The sequence below is a fragment of the Arachis stenosperma genome, chromosome 5, assembly GCF_014773155.1.
Source record: "Arachis stenosperma cultivar V10309 chromosome 5, arast.V10309.gnm1.PFL2, whole genome shotgun sequence".
NCBI classification, from domain to species: Eukaryota; Viridiplantae; Streptophyta; class Magnoliopsida; order Fabales; family Fabaceae; genus Arachis; species Arachis stenosperma.
This window is the reverse complement of record NC_080381.1, coordinates 80246942-80262891: the sequence shown is the minus strand read 5'-3', so window position 1 is coordinate 80262891 and position 15950 is coordinate 80246942. Positions and strand designations below refer to the sequence as shown.

The following is a 15950-nucleotide window of genomic DNA, read 5'->3' as shown; positions in this document are numbered from 1 at the left end:
CTAAATTAATCATTATTCACAGCAGCATCTAATTTTAGTCACAGCTCAGAATAATCACAACAACTAACTAATTTCAAATGCATTTCAAGTCATTCATGTAAATCAAGAAATTCTTAACCATTGTTAACCATTTGCACTTATTCAAATAACTTGGTGGGCATTCTAAATTAAAAACGTTAAATCCCCTACCTCAATTAGTTGAAACCGTCGAATTTAAACGCAACGATCCTTTTCTTTTTCCTAGTTTACAACAGCCAATGCGGCCGGAACAGCAGCAGCAGCAGCAACTCCAACAGTTCTTTATTATCACCGACACTATCACCTTTGATAGTTTCATCAGCAAACAGGGAAGGCATAGCAGCAACGTTACACAGAGACATAGGTTTTCCTTACTCATAACAGAGAAGACTAAGAAATAAAATGGAAACAGAGTAAGGATTAAAGCTTACAGGTTCAAGAATAGGAATATCAAAACCAGAACAAGAAGGCTGGTGCTGTTCTAGACTCTGGTGACAGCTTGGACAGCAAAGGCAGCATCAACCCGGCAGAACAGCGACAGAATGACAGCGCAACACAGAGGTTTGCGTTCCTCTCTCGGGCTCCCTCTCTCTCTGTGGGTTCTTCTCAGGCGGCTGCGGTGGCTTCCATCGATGGCATCTAGGCTCAACGGTGATGGCGCGGCTATGCTTCCTGCGATGAGCAAGCTCTCTCTTCTCCACCCTTCATGCTTGACGACGATGACTACGGCTCCCTTCGAAGCAGCGGCGACGGCGGCCTCGTGGCAGCAAAGCGCGACGACAATAAAGCTTCATCTCCCTCCTCCGCATCACTCTTCTCTCCTGGCGACGGCACTCCTCGCCGGCACCGCAAACGGCGACAAGGACGGCGGCAGTTGCAACGGCATCTCCCTCCTCTCTGGTTCCTTTTTCTCTTCTCTGATTCCCATCTTCCCCCTTTTTCTTGCTGTGAGGCTTCCGTGGGTGAGGGATGGGGTCTCTAGGGTTTGGGTTTCTAATTTGGGAAATTAGGGTTTCTGAGTTTGATTTGGGAATTTGGTTAGAAATTAGGATTTTATAAAAGAACATGGATAGATATGAATAGATATTTTGATAAAATTGGAAGGTAGAGTAATTTTAAAACCAATTATATTCTCTTAAAATTTTTAAGAACATCATTTATCAACATATTGCTAAGTTCAATCAATTATTTCTAATTTTCATTATAAAATGAACAAGTTAATTATATTTTGTAAAGTACAATTTAAATTCAAATATCAATTTTCTAGATTAAATCATACAAATCTCTATTAGTTTTCTATCTCTGAAACTTTAATTTCAATTTATAAAATAACCAATTATAATAAAAATTGTACATAAATATTAATTGACTTAAACTTAAAGTATTTATAAATATCAATCTAATCATTTCTAATAAAATAATTTCTAGGAGTTCAAATTAATAACATAATTCATTCAAAATAGGATTTATTTAAATTAAATTATACAATTCTTTCTTATTTTTCATTTATCGAAATTATAATTTCAATTATACCAAATATCTAACAAAGATTATATAAAAAATTCTAATTAATTTAAACTCCAATTATCATGAAACTCCATTTAATTACCTTTAGCAAAATAATTTTCTTAAAATGAAATTATCAACAAATAAAATAAATCACAAATAACTAATTATCTAATTTTCAAAAACTAGGGTTGTTACATTGTGCGAAACTGTGACAGTTGCCAAAGAGCTGGTAACTTGCCTCACGGATATGCCATGCCTCAACAAGGGATATTAGAGATAGAATTGTTTGATGTATGGGGAATTGACTTCATGGGTCCATTCCCACCATCATACTCAAACACTTACATTCTGGTGGCAGTGGACTACGTATCTAAGTGGGTAGAAGCAATTGCTACACCCACTAATGATACCAAGACCGTGCTAAAATTCCTCCAGAAACACATCTTCAACAGGTTTGGTGTTCCCAGAGTACTAATCAGTGATGGGGGCACTTATTTCTGCAATAGACAGCTATACTCTGCTATGGTTAGATATGGAATCAGCCATAAAGTGGCAACTCTGTATCATCCACAGACAAATGGGCAAGCTGAAGTCTCTAACAGAGAGCTAAAGAGAATCCTGGAACGGACTGTGATAGCCCGAAGAAAGGATTGGGCAAAGAGCTTGGATGATGCTCTGTGGGCATACAGAACAGCATTCAAGACTCCTATAGGAACCTCTCCATACCAACTGGTGTATGGGAAGGCCTGTCATCTGCCCGTGGAACTGGAACATAAAGCCTACTGGGCAACCAGATTCCTAAACATGGATGCACAGTTAGCTGGTGAAAAGAGATTGCTCCAGCTAAATGAGCTAGAGGAGTTCAGACTCAATGCCTTTGAAAATGCAAAAATTTATAAGGAAAAGGCAAAGAAATGGCATGACAAGAAGTTGTCAACCAGAGTCTTTGAGCCAGGACAAAAAGTTCTGCTCTTTAACTCTAGGCTCAAATTGTTTCCAGGAAAACTCAAATCCCGGTGGAGGGGTCCGTATGTGATTACAGGAGTTTCACCATATGGATATGTTGAGCTTCAGGATATTGATTCTGACAAAAAGTTCATTGTTAATGGACAGAGAATCAAGCATTATCTTGAAGGCAATTTTGAGCAGGAATGCTCAAAACTGAGACTTGAATGATTCTCAGTGAAGGTCCAGCTAAAGACAGTAAAGAAGCGCATGCTGGGAGGCAGCCCAGTCATTAGTAGGTTATATGATTTGTTCTTACAGAGGCAAGTATCAAAAATGAAGGCATTCACAGAGTTACAGAAGGATTCAGCTCAAAAAGCAGAGAAAATGAGCTTACTGGCGAAAAAACGCCAGTAAGGGGCATTTTGTGCGTTAAACGCCAGAATGGGTACCATTCTGGGCGTTTAACGCCAGGAATGGTGCCATTTTGGGCGTTAAACGCCAGAATGGGCACCATTCTGGGCGTTTAACGCCAGGTGTGCAGCATCCTGGGCGTTTTGGAAAAACGCCCAGTGACAAAGGAATTCTGGCGTTTAACGCCAGCCAAGGCACCTGGCTGGGCATTAAACGCCCAAAAGGGGCATCAAATGGGCGTTAAACGCCAGAATGGGTGCCATTCTGGGCGTTTAACGCCAGAAAGGTGGGGGGACCACAATTTTGTTTTCAAACCAAATTTTTTTCAAACTTTCCTTTTCTTACCCGTACTTTTCTACAAAATCACACTTCAACCATTCATCATTCACTTTCAAATCTTCAAAAATCAAAACCATTCTTCAAATCTATTTCAAATCAATTCCAAATATTGTTCAAAAACTCACCTTTCTCTCAAATTCTTTCCATATCTTCTCAAATCTCCTTTCAAACTTTTCTTTTCTTTTCGAAATCTCCCCTCCCCACCTTATAAATACACGTTTGTTCCCCCTCATTCCACCACACCATTCGCATTTCCTCTTCCTCTCTCTCTCTTCTCTCCTTTCTTTTGCTTGAGGAGAAGCAAACCTCTAAGTTTGGTGTGCTTTTCCGTGATCACTAAGCCAAGATTCATCAAGATCATGGCTCCTAAGGGAAAACAAACCAATTTAAGAGGAAAGAAAGAGAATAATCCAAAGAATCTTTGGAACCAAGAGAAGTTCTTAACCAAAGAACATGAAGACCATTATCACAAGATAATGGGTCTGAGGTCAGTGATCCCGGAAGTTAAATTTGATCTGAAAGAAGATGAATATCCAGGGATCCAAGAGCAAATTTGAAACAGAGGATGGGAAGTTCTAACCAATCCTGAGACAAAGGTTGGAAGGAACATGGTTCAGGAATTCTACTCAAATCTGTGGTTAACAGATAAGCAGAGAATGACTAGAACTGCTTACCATACCTACAGAACCATGGTCAGAGGGAAAGTTATGTACTTCCATCTGGACAAAATAAGAGAAATCTTCAAATTGCCTCAACTGCAAGATGATCCTGACTCCTTTTATAGGAGGATGGTGAGAGCAGATAAAGGGTTGGATCAAGTTCTAGAGGACATATGCCTCCCTGGAACTAAATGGATAACCAATTCTAAGGGTGTCCCAAACCAACTCAAGAGTGGAGACCTCAAACCAATTACAAGAGGTTGGCTAGACTTTATTGGGCGTTCCATACTACCCACTAGCAACCGTTCTGAGGTCACTATCAAGAGAGCAGTGATGATTCATTGCATTATGCTTGGAAAAGAAGTGGAGGTCCATCATGTGATTGCTTGTGAGATCTACACAATTGCAAATAAGAATTCCACTGAAGCCAAATTGGCTTACCCAAGCTTGATCTCCTTACTCTGTAAAGAGGCTGGTGTGAAGATGGGAGTAGATGAATTCATACCCATTGAACACCCAATCACTAAGAAGTCAATGGAAGGACAAATGCAAGACAACTCTATCAAAAGGAGGGCACAGGAGTTCCTCCCTGAATTTCCTGAAATTGGCTACTGGGCCAGCCTAGAAGCATCTATCACCAAGTTGCAAGAAACTATGGAGCAACTGAAGGAAGAACAGCAGAATCAGAACTGCATGCTCTGCAAATTGTTGAAGGTACAAGAGAAGCAGGGGCGTGAACTCCAAGAGATGAAACGCCAAAAGCTCTCCTCTCAAGCTGAGGGAGCATCCGCTTCTCAAAATCAAGGTTGTTGAGTCCTAACTCTGTGAAAACCTCTATCATTAGGAGCCTATTTTTGCGTTTTTCTTTTGTTTTCTATTCCTATTTTTATTTTTTTTTAGTCTCATCTTATATCTATATTTGAGTCTTGTTCTTAATTCATAATTAATAAAATTTATGCCTTAAAGTTATGAATTTCCTATGAATCCATCACCTCTCTTAAATGAAAAATGCTTTAATCACAAAAGAACAAGAAGTACAGGATTTCGAAATTTATCCTTGAAACTAGTTGAATTAGTTTGATGTGGTGACAATACTTTTTGTTTTCTGAATGAATGCTTGAACAGTGCATATGTCTCTTGAATTTGTTGTCTTAAGAATGTTAAAATTGTTGGCTCTTGAAGCAAGAAAAAGCAGTGAATACAAAAAAAATTTCAAAAAAAAAAAAAGAGAAGAAGAAAGAAATAAAGTTGTGAACCAAGGCAAAAAGAGTGTGCTTAAGAACCCTGGACACCTCTAATTGGGGACTCTAGCAAAGCTGGGTCACAATCTAAAAAGGTTCACCCAATTATGTGTCTGTGGCATGTATGTATCCGGTGGTAATACTGGAAGACAGAGTGCTTGGGGCCACAGCCAAGACTCATACACTAGCTATGTTCAAGAATCATCATACTTAACTAGGAGAATCAATAACACTATCTGAGTTCTGAGTTCTCATAGATGCCAATCATTCTGAACTTCAAAGGATAGAGTGAGATGCCAAAACTGTTCGGAGGCAAAAAGCTACTAGTCCCGCTCATCTAATTGGAACTATGTTTCTTTGATATTTTGGAGTCTATAGTATATTCTCTTCTTTTTATCCTATTTTGATTTTTAGTTGCTTGGGGACAAGCAACAATTTAAGTTTGGTGTTGTGATGAGCGGATAATTTGTACCCTTTTTGGCATTGTTTTTAGTATGTTTTTAGTATATTCTAGTTAGTTTTTAGTATATTTTTATTAGTTTTTAGTTAAAATTCACTTTTCTGGACTTTACTATGAGTTTGTGTGTTTTTCTGTGATTTCAGGTATTTTCTGGCTGAAATTGAGGGTCCTGAGCAAAAATCTGATTCAGAGACTGAAAAGGACTGCAGATGCTGTTGGATTCTGACCTCCCTGCACTCGAAGTGGATTTTCTGGAGCTACGGAAGTTCAACTGGCGCGCTCTCAACGGCATTGGAAAGTAGACATCCTGGGCTTTCCAGCAATGTATAATAGTCCATACTTTGCCCAAGATTTGATGGCCCAAACCGGCGTGGAAATTCAGCCTCAGAATTTCCAGCGTTTAACGCTGGAACTGGCATAAAACTTGGAGTTAAACGCCCAAACTGGCATGAAAGCTGGCGTTTAACTCCAGAAAAGGTCTCTACACTTGAAAGCTTCAATGCTCAGCCCAAGCACACACCTAGTGGGCCCGGAAGTGGATTTTTCTGTCATTTACTCATTTCTGTACACCCTAGGTTACTAGTTTACTATTAATAGGATCTTTTGACATTGTATCTGGACCTCATGACACTTTACACGTTTCTTTGTGTACCTTCCACGGCATGAGTCTCTAAACCCCATGGTTGGGGGTGAGGAGCTCTGCTGTGTCTTGATGGATTAATGCAATTACTACTGTTTCTTATTCAATCATGCTTGCTTCCATTCTAAGATATCACTTGTTCTTAACCCGGATGAATGTGATGATCCGTGACACTCATCATATTCTCAACTATGAACGTGTGCCTGACAACCACCTCCGTTCTACCTTAGATTGAGTAGATATCTCTTGGATTCCTTAACCAGAATCTTCGTGGTATAAGCTAGAACTGATGGCGGCATTCAAGAGAATCCGGAAGGTCTAAACCTTGTCTGTGGTATTCTGAGTAGGATTCAATGATTGAATGACTGTGACGTGCTTCAAACTCCTAGCAGGCGGGGCGTTAGTGACAGACGCAAAAGAATCGATGGATTCTATTCCGGCCTGACCGAGAACCGACAGCTGATTAGCCTATGTTGTGACAGAGCATAGGAACGTTTTCACTGAGAGGATGGAAGGTAGCCACTGACAACGGTGAAACCCTACATACAGCTTGCCATGGAAGGAGTCTTGCGTGTTTGATGAAGAAGACAGTAGGAAAGCAGAGATTCAGAAGATGGAGCATCTCCAAAACCCCAACCTATTCTCCATTACTGCAATACAAGTAACCATTTCATGTTCTTTTGCTTTTTACAATCAATCCTGATAATTTCTGATATCCTGACTAGGATTTACAAGATAACCATAGCTTGCTTCAAGCCGACAATCTCCGTGGGATCGACCCTTGCTCACGCAAGGTATTACTTGGACGACCCAGTGCACTTGCTGGTTAGTTGTACGGGATTGCAAAAGTGTGATTGCAATTTCGCGCACCAAGTTTTTGGCGCCGTTGCCGGGGATTGTTTTGTGTATGGACAACTGACGGTTCATCTTGTTGCTTAGATTAGGTATTTTTCTTCAGAGTTCTTAAGAATGAATTCTAGTGTTTCAAGGTGATGTTCTTATCATCACCAAAGCTGATTGATCATCATCAATTTAGCTCTTGAATGCAATGTCCTGCTGAAGCTTAGCTAGCTATGTCTAATTCCTTTAGACTAAAGCTTTAGACTAACATTGCATGATTCCTGGAATTCTCATTAAGAATTTTGATACCTTTATTTTCTTCTTCCACTTAATTTTCGAAAAAAACACAAAAAAAATTACAAAATCATAAAATCCAAAAAAATTTCTTGTTTGAGTCTAGTGTCTCATTTTAAGTTTGGTGTCAATTGCATGCATTCATTCATGTGTCTCAAGGATCTTCAAGATGTTATTGATGATTTCTTACTCTAATCTTTAAATTCTCTTGACTTGAGTGTTTTGTGTGTCTCATATGCATTCTCATTAGTGTCAGTAGTATACAAACTACTAAGTTTGGTGTCTTGCATGCATTGTTATTTGATTTTAGTTGCATTTTGATTATTAAAAATCCAAAATATTTTTAATTTGTGTCTTCTCAAGTCAATAATACAGAGAATTGAAGATTCAGAACATACAGCAGAGGAATTGCACAGAAAAAGCTGGGCGTTCAAAACGCCCAGTGAAGAAGGACAGACTGGCATTTAAACGCCAGCCAGGGTACCTGGTTGGGCGTTTAACGCCCAAAAGGGTATAGTTTTGGGCGTTAAACGCCAGAATGTGCACCATTCTGGGCGTTTAACGCCAGGATGGCACAAGGGGGAGGATTTTGTTTTCAAATCAATTTTTTTTCAAGTTTTCAAAGTTTTTCAAAATCAAATCTTTTTCATATCATATCTTTTCAATCAAATGTTTTCAAAATCAATTTCTTTCCTTTTTCAAAGATACTTGCTATCAATTAATGATTTGATTCAACATTTCAAGTATATTGCCTTTTCTGTTGAGAAAGGTTTAATGTTTGAATCATATCTTTTCTTGATAGCCAAGTTATTAATTTTTAAAATCAAATCTTTTTAAAATTGTTTTCAAATCATATCTTCTCAATCACATATTTTTTTTAAAAAAACCAATCATATCTTCTTAACTTCATCTTTTTCAAAATAATTTTCAATCAAATCTTTTTGACTTCTAATTTCAAAATCTTTTTCAAAAATCACTTGATTTCTTTCCCACTCTTATTTTCGAAAATCAATTAGTGTTTTTCAAAATGTTTTCAAAATCTTTTACTTAATTTTCGAAAATTACTTCCCTTCTTCTCACATCCTTCTATTTATGGACTAACAATATTCCTTAATGCAAAATTCGAACTCCATCTTCTTTGATAAGTTCGAATTTTCTACTTCTGTCTTCTACTTTTCTTTTCCTCTGACACCTCAAGGAATCTCTATACTGTGACATAGAGGATTCCACATTTTCTTGTTCTCTTCTCTTTCATATGAGCAGGAGCAGAGACAAAGGCATTCTTGTTGAAGCTGACCCTGAACCTGAAAGGACCTTGAAGCGAAAGCTAAGAGAAGCCAAAGCACAACTCTCTGTAGAGGACCTAACAGAAATCTTCAAAGGAGAAGAACACATGGCAGCCGAAAACAACAACAATGCCAACAATGCAAGGAAGGTGCTGGGTGACTTTACTGCACCTACTCCCGACTTTTATGGGAGAAGCATCTCTATCCCTGCCATTGGAGCAAACAACTTTGAGCTTAAGCCTCAATTAGTTTCTCTAATGCAACAGAATTGCAAGTTCCATGGACTTCCATTGGAAGATCCTCATCAGTTTTTGGCTGAGTTCTTGCAAATCTGTGACACTGTCAAGACTAATGGGGTAGACCCTGAGGTCTACAGACTTATGCTATTCCCTTTTGCTGTAAAAGACAGAGCTAGGACATGGTTGGACTCACAACCTAAAGAAAGCCTGGACTCATGGGAAAAGCTAGTCAATACCTTCTTGGCAAAGTTCTTTCCACCTCAAAAATTGAGTAAGCTTAGAGTGGAAGTCCAAACCTTCAGACAGAAGGATGGAGAATCCCTCTATGAAGCTTGGGAAAGATACAAACAATTGATCAGAAAATGTCCGTCTGACATGCTTTCTGAATGGAGCACCATAGGTATTTTCTATGATGGTCTCTCTGAACTATCCAAGATGTCTTTGGATAGCTCTGCTGGAGGATCTCTTCATTTGAAGAAGACGCCTACAGAAGCTCAAGAGCTGATTGAAATGGTTGCAAATAACCAATTCATGTACACTTCTGAAAGGAATCCTGTGAACAATGGGACTAATCAGAAGAAAGGAGTTCTTGAGATTGATGCTCTGAATGCCATTCTGGCTCAGAACAATATATTGACTCAACAAGTCAATTTGATTTCTCAAAGTCTGTCTGGAATGCAAAATGCACCAAGCAGTACTAAGGATGCTTCATCTGAAGAAGAAGCATATGATCCTGATAACCCTTCAATGGAAGAGGTGAATTACCTAGGAGAACCCTATGGAAACACCTATAATTCTTCATGGAGAAATCATCCAAATTTCTCATGGAAGAATCAAGAGAGACCTCAACAAGGTTTCAATAACAATAATGGTGGTAGAAACAGGTTTAGCAATGGCAAGCCTTTTCCATCATCTTCTCAGCAACAGACAGAGAATTCTAAGCAGAACCCCTCTGACTTAGCAACTATGGTCTCTGATCTAATTAAAACCACTCAAAGTTTCATGACTGAAACAAGGTCCTCCATTAGAAATTTGGAGGCACAAGTGGGACAGCTGAGCAAGAAAATTACTGAACTCCCTCCTAGTACTCTTCCAAGCAATACAGAAGAAAATCCAAAAGGAGAGTGCAAGGCCATCAACATGGCCAAATTTGGAGAGGAAGGAGAGGCAGTGAACGCCACTGAGGAAGACCTCAATGGGCATGCACTGACCTCCATTGAGTTCCCCAATGAGGAACCATGGGAATCTGAGGCTCAAAATGAGACCATAGAGATTCCATTGGATTTACTTCTGCCTTTCATGAGCTCTGATGAGTATTCTTCCTCTGAAGAGGATGAGTATGTCACTGAAGAGCAAGTTGCTAAATACCTTGGAGCAATCATGAAGCTAAATGACAAGTTATTTGGAAATGAGACTTGGGAGAATGAACCTCCTTTGCTCACCAAAGAACTGGATGACTTGTCTAGGCAGAAATTACCTCAAAAGAGACAAGATCCTGGGAAGTTTTCAATACCTTGTACCATAGGCACCATGACCTTCAAGAAGGCTCTGTGTGACTTAGGGTCAAGTGTAAACCTCATGCCTCTCTCTGTAATGGAGAAGCTAGGGATCTTTGAGGTGCAAGCTGCAAGAATCTCATTGGAGATGGCAGACAACTCAAGAAAACAAGCTCATGGACTTGTAGAGGATGTTTTGGTGAAGATTGAAAACCATTACATCCTTGCTGATTTCATAGTCCTAGAGACTGGGAAGTGCATGGATGAAACCATCATCCTTGGCAGACCCTTCCTAGCCACAGCAAAGGCTGTGATTGATGTTGATAGAGGCGAACTTATCATTCAAGTGAATGAAGAATCCTTTGTGTTTAAGGCTCAAGGATATCCCTCTGTCACCATGGAGAGGAAGCATGAAGAGCTTCTCTCAAATCAGAGTCAAACAGAGCCCCCACAGTCAAACTCTAAGTTTGGTGTTGGGAGGCCACAACCAAACTCTAAGTTTGGTGTTGAACCCCCACATTCAAACTCTAAGTTTGGTGTTGGGAGGTTCCAACATTGCTCTGAGAAAATATGAGGCTCTATGAGAGCCATCTGTCAAGCTACTGACATTAAAGAAGCGCTTGTTGGGAGGCAACCCAATGTTATATGTTATCTATTTTCTTTTGTTATTTTATTTTATTTTGTAGGTTGATGATCATGAGAAGTCACAAAATCAATTGAAAAAGCAAAAACAGAATGAAAAACAGGAAGAAAAATAGCACACCCTGGAGGAAGAACCCACTGGCGTTTAAACGCCAGTAAGGCTAGCAGTTGGGCGTTTAACGCCCAGTCTGGCACCATTCTGGGCGTTTAACGCCAGAAAGGGGCACCAGACTGGCGTTAAACGCCAGAAAAGGGCAAGAACCTGGCGTTAAACGCCAGGAATGGGCACCAGCCCGGCGTTTAACGCCAGAAATGGCTCAAAACGTGATTTTGAATGCCATTTGGACGCACCAAGTTGCTCAATAAGTTTTTTTTTTTTGTATTCACTGCTTTTTCTTGCTTCAAGAATCATTTTTATGATTTTTCAGATCCTCAGTAACATTTCTCCTTTTTCATCATTCTTTCAAGAGCCAACAATTTTAACATTCATGAACAACAAATTCAAAAGACATATGCACTGTTCAAGCATACATTCAGAAAACAAAAAGTATTGTCACCACATCAAACTAATTAAGCTAGTTTTAAAGATGAATTCGAAATCCTGTACTTCTTGTTCTTTTGTGATAAAAACAGTTTTCATTTAAGAAAGGTGATGGATTCATAGGACATTCATAACTTTAAGGCATAGACACTAAGACACTAATGATCATAAGACACAAACATAGACAAACATAAGCATGAAAATTTCGAAAAACAGGAAAATAAAGAACAAGGAGATTAAAGAACGGGTCCACCTTAGTGATGGCGGCTTGTTCTTCCTCTTGAAGGTCTTATGAAGTGCTAGAGCTCCTCAATGTCTCTTCCTTGTCTTTGTTTCTCCTCTCTCATGATTCTTTGATCTTCTCTAATTTCATGGAGGAGGATGGAATGTTCTTGGTGCTCCACCCTTAGTTGTCCCATGTTGGAACTCAATTCTCCTAGGGAGGTGTTTAGTTGCTCCCAATAGTCTTGTGGAGGAAAGTGTATCCCTTGAGACATCTCAGGGATCTCATGATGAGAGGGGTCTCTTGTTTGCTCCATCCTTTTCTTTAGTGATGGGCTTAAGGTCATGCCTTCTCAGTTGAACCGGCTTTCCTCTTGAATCTCTCTTCCTTTGAGCGCCCTCTTCACAAATGTCTGTGAGGACTTGGTCCAACCTTTGATCAAAGTTGACCCTTTTCGAAAGGGACCTCATGGATCACCTTCTTCATGGCCACAACTTCATAGAAGTGGTCTTGATGCACCCTTGAGATGAATCTCTCCATCTCCCATGACTCGGGGGTGGAGGCTTTTGCTTTCCCTTTCCTCTTTCTAGAGGTTTCTCCGGCCTTGGATGCCATAAATGGTTATGGAAAAATGAAAAAGCAACGCTTTTACCACACCAAACTTAAAAGGTTTGCTCGTCCTCGAGCAAAAGAAGAAAGAAGAGAGTAGAAGAAGAAGAAAATGGAGGAGATGGAGATGGCTTTGTGGTTCGGCCTTTATGGGTGGGTTTGGGTGGGAAAGTGGTTTGAATTTTGAATGGTGAGGTAGATGGAGTTTTATGAGGGATGGAGGTGAGTGGTGAAGAGAAAGTGGGATTTGATAGGTGAAGGGTTTTTGGGGAAGAGGTGTTGGGGTGATTGGTGGATGGTGAAGAAGAAGAGAGAGGTTGGTGGGGTAGGTGGGGATCCTGTGGGGTCCACAGATCCTGAGGTGTCAAGGAAAAGTCATCCCTGCACCAAATGGCATGCAAAATCACGTTTTGAGCCAATTCTGGCGTTGAACGCCGGGCTGGTGCCCATTTCTGGCGTTTAACGCCAGGTTCTTGCCCTTTTCTGGCGTTTAACGCCAGTCTGGTGCCCCTTTCTGGCGTTAAACGCCCAGAATGGTGCCAAACTGGGCGTTAAACGCCCATCTGCTAACCTTACTGGCGTTTAAACGCCAGTAGGTTCTTCCTCCAGGGTGTGCTGTTTTTCTTCCTGTTTTTCATTCTGTTTTTGCTTCTTCAATTGATTTTGTGACTTCTCATGATCATCAACCTACAAAATAAAATAAAATAGCAAAGGAAAATATGTAAAATATAACATTGGGTTGCCTCCCAACATGCGCTTCTTTAATGTCAGTAGCTTGACAGATGGCTCTCATGGAGCCTCACAAATGATCAGAGTAATGTGGGAACCGCCCAACACCAAACTTAGAGTTTGAATGTGGGGGTTCAACACCAAACTTAGAGTTTGGTTGTGGCCTCCCAACACCAAACTTAGAGTTTGACTGTGGGGGCTCTGTTTGACTCTGATTTGAGAGAAGCTCTTCATGCTTCCTCTCCATGGTGACAGAGGGATATCCTTGAGCCTTAAACACAAAGGATTCTTCATTCACTTGAATGATCAGTTCGCCTCTATCAACATCAATCACAGCCTTTGCTGTGGCTAGGAAGGGTCTGCCAAGGATGATGGTTTCATCCATGCACTTCCCAGTCTCTAGGACTATGAAATCAGCAGGGATGTAATGGTTTTCAATCTTCACCAAAACATCCTCTACAAGTCCATGAGCTTGTTTTCTTGAGTTGTCTGCCATCTCTAATGAGATTCTTGCAGCTTGCACCTCAAAGATCCCTAGCTTCTCCATTACAGAGAGAGGCATGAGGTTTACACTTGACCCTAAGTCACACAGAGCCTTCTTGAAGGTTATGGTGCCTATGGTACAAGGTATTGAAAACTTCCCAGGATCGTGTCTCTTTTGAGGTAATTTCTGCCTAGACAAGTCATCCAGTTCTTTGGTGAGCAAAGGAGGTTCATTCTCCCAAGTCTCATTTCCAAATAACTTGTCATTTAGCTTCATGATTGCTCCAACGTATTTAGCAACTTGCTCTTCAGTGACATACTCATCCTCTTTAGAGGAAGAATACTCATCAGAGCTCATGAAAGGCAGAAGTAAGTCCAATGGAATCTCTATGGTCTCATTTTGAGCCTCAGATTCCCATGGTTCCTCATTGGGGAACTCAATGGAGGTCAGTGCACGCCCACTGAGGTCTTCCTCAGTGGCGTTCACTTCCTCTCCTTCCTCTCCAAATTCGGCCATGTTGATGGCCTTGCACTCTCCTTTTGGATTTTCATCTGTGTTGCTTGGGAGAGTACTAGGAGAGAGTTCAGTAACTTTCTTGCTCAGCTGTCCCACTTGTGCCTCCAAATTCCTAATGGAGGACCTTGTTTCAGTCATGAAACTTTGAGTGGTTTTGATTAGATCAGAGACCATAGTTGCTAAGTCAGAGGGGTTCTGCTTAGAATTCTCTGTCTGTTGCTGAGAAGATGATGGAAAAGGCTTGCCGTTGCTAAACCTGTTTCTTCCACCATTATTGTTGTTAAAACCTTGTTGAGGTCTTTCTTGATTCTTCCATGAGAAATTTGGGTGATTTCTCCATGAAGAATTATAGGTGTTTCCATAGGGCTCTCCTAGGTAATTCACCTCTTCCATTGAAGGGTTCTCAGGATCATATGCTTCTTCTTCAGATGAAGCATCCTTAGTACTGCTTGGTGCATTTTGCATTCCAGACAGACTTTGAGAGATCAAATTGACTTGTTGAGTCAATATTTTGTTCTGAGCCAATATGGCATTCAGAGTATCAATCTCAAGAAACTAATTGAGGCTTAAGCTCAAAGTTGTTTGCTCCAATGGCAGGGATAGAGATGCTTCTCCCATAGAAGTCGGGAGTAGGTACAGTAAAGTCACCCAGTACCTTCCTTGCATTGTTGGCATTGTTGTTGTTTTCGGTTGCCATGTCTTCTTCTTTGAAGATTTCTGTTAGGTCCTCTATAGAGAGTTGTGCCTTAGCTTCTCTTAGCTTTCGCTTCAAGGTCCTTTCAGGTTCAGGGTCAGCTTCAACAAGAACGCCTTTGTCTCTGCTCCTGCTCATATGAAAGAGAAGAGAACTAGAAAATGTGGAATCCTCTATGTCACAGTATAGAGATTCCTTGAGGTGTCAGAGGAAAAGAAAAGTAGAAGACAGAAGTAGAAAATTCGAACTTATCAAAGAAGATGGAGTTCGAATTTTGCATTAAGGAATAGTGTTAGTCCATAAATAGAAGGATGTGAGAAGAAGGGAAGTAATTTTCGAAAATTAAGTAAAAGATTTTGAAAACATTTTGAAAAATACTATTTAATTTTCGAAAATAAGAGTGGGAAAGAAATCAAGTGATTTTTGAAAAAGATTTGAAATTAGAAATTAAAAAGATTTGATTGAAAACTATTTTGAAAAAGATGTGATTAAAAAGATATGATTGAAAAGATATGATTTGAAAACAATTTTAAAAGATATGATTTTAAAAATTAATGACTTGCCTAACAAGAAAAGATATGATTCAAACATTAAACCTTTCTCAACAGAAAAGGCAATATACTTGAGATGTTCAATCAAATCATTAATTGTTAGTATGTATCTTAAAAAAAGAAAGAAATTGATTTTGAAAACATTTGATTGAAAAGATATGATTTGAAAAAGATTTGATTTTGAAAAACTTTGAAAACTTGGAAAAAAAATTGGTTTGAAAACAAAATCCTCCCCCTTGTGCCATCCTGGCGTTAAACGCCCAGAATGGTGCACATTCTGGCGTTTAACGCCCAAAACTATACCCTTTTGGGCGTTAAACGCCCAACCAGGTACCCTGGCTGGCGTTTAAACGCCAGTCTGTCCTTCTTCACTGGGCGTTTTGAACGCCCAGCTTTTTCTGTGCAATTCCTCTGCTGTATGTTCTGAATCTTCAATTCTCTGTATTATTGACTTGAGAAGACACAAATTAAAAATATTTTTTGGATTTTTAATAATTAGAATGCAACTAAAATCAAATAACAATGCATGCAAGACACCAAACATAGCAGTTTGTATACTACTGACACTAATGAGAATGCAT

General features: G+C 39.7%; 1 non-coding gene across 1 annotated transcript; it reads right to left on the bottom strand.

Annotated features, from left to right (window-relative positions):
• Positions 1-9157: 9157 nt before the first annotated feature.
• LOC130983885 (small nucleolar RNA R71) lies at positions 9158-9265 on the bottom strand. The gene has a single exon (XR_009087855.1). It is a non-coding gene; the product is annotated as a small nucleolar RNA R71 (small nucleolar RNA).
• Positions 9266-15950: the final 6685 nt, after the last annotated feature.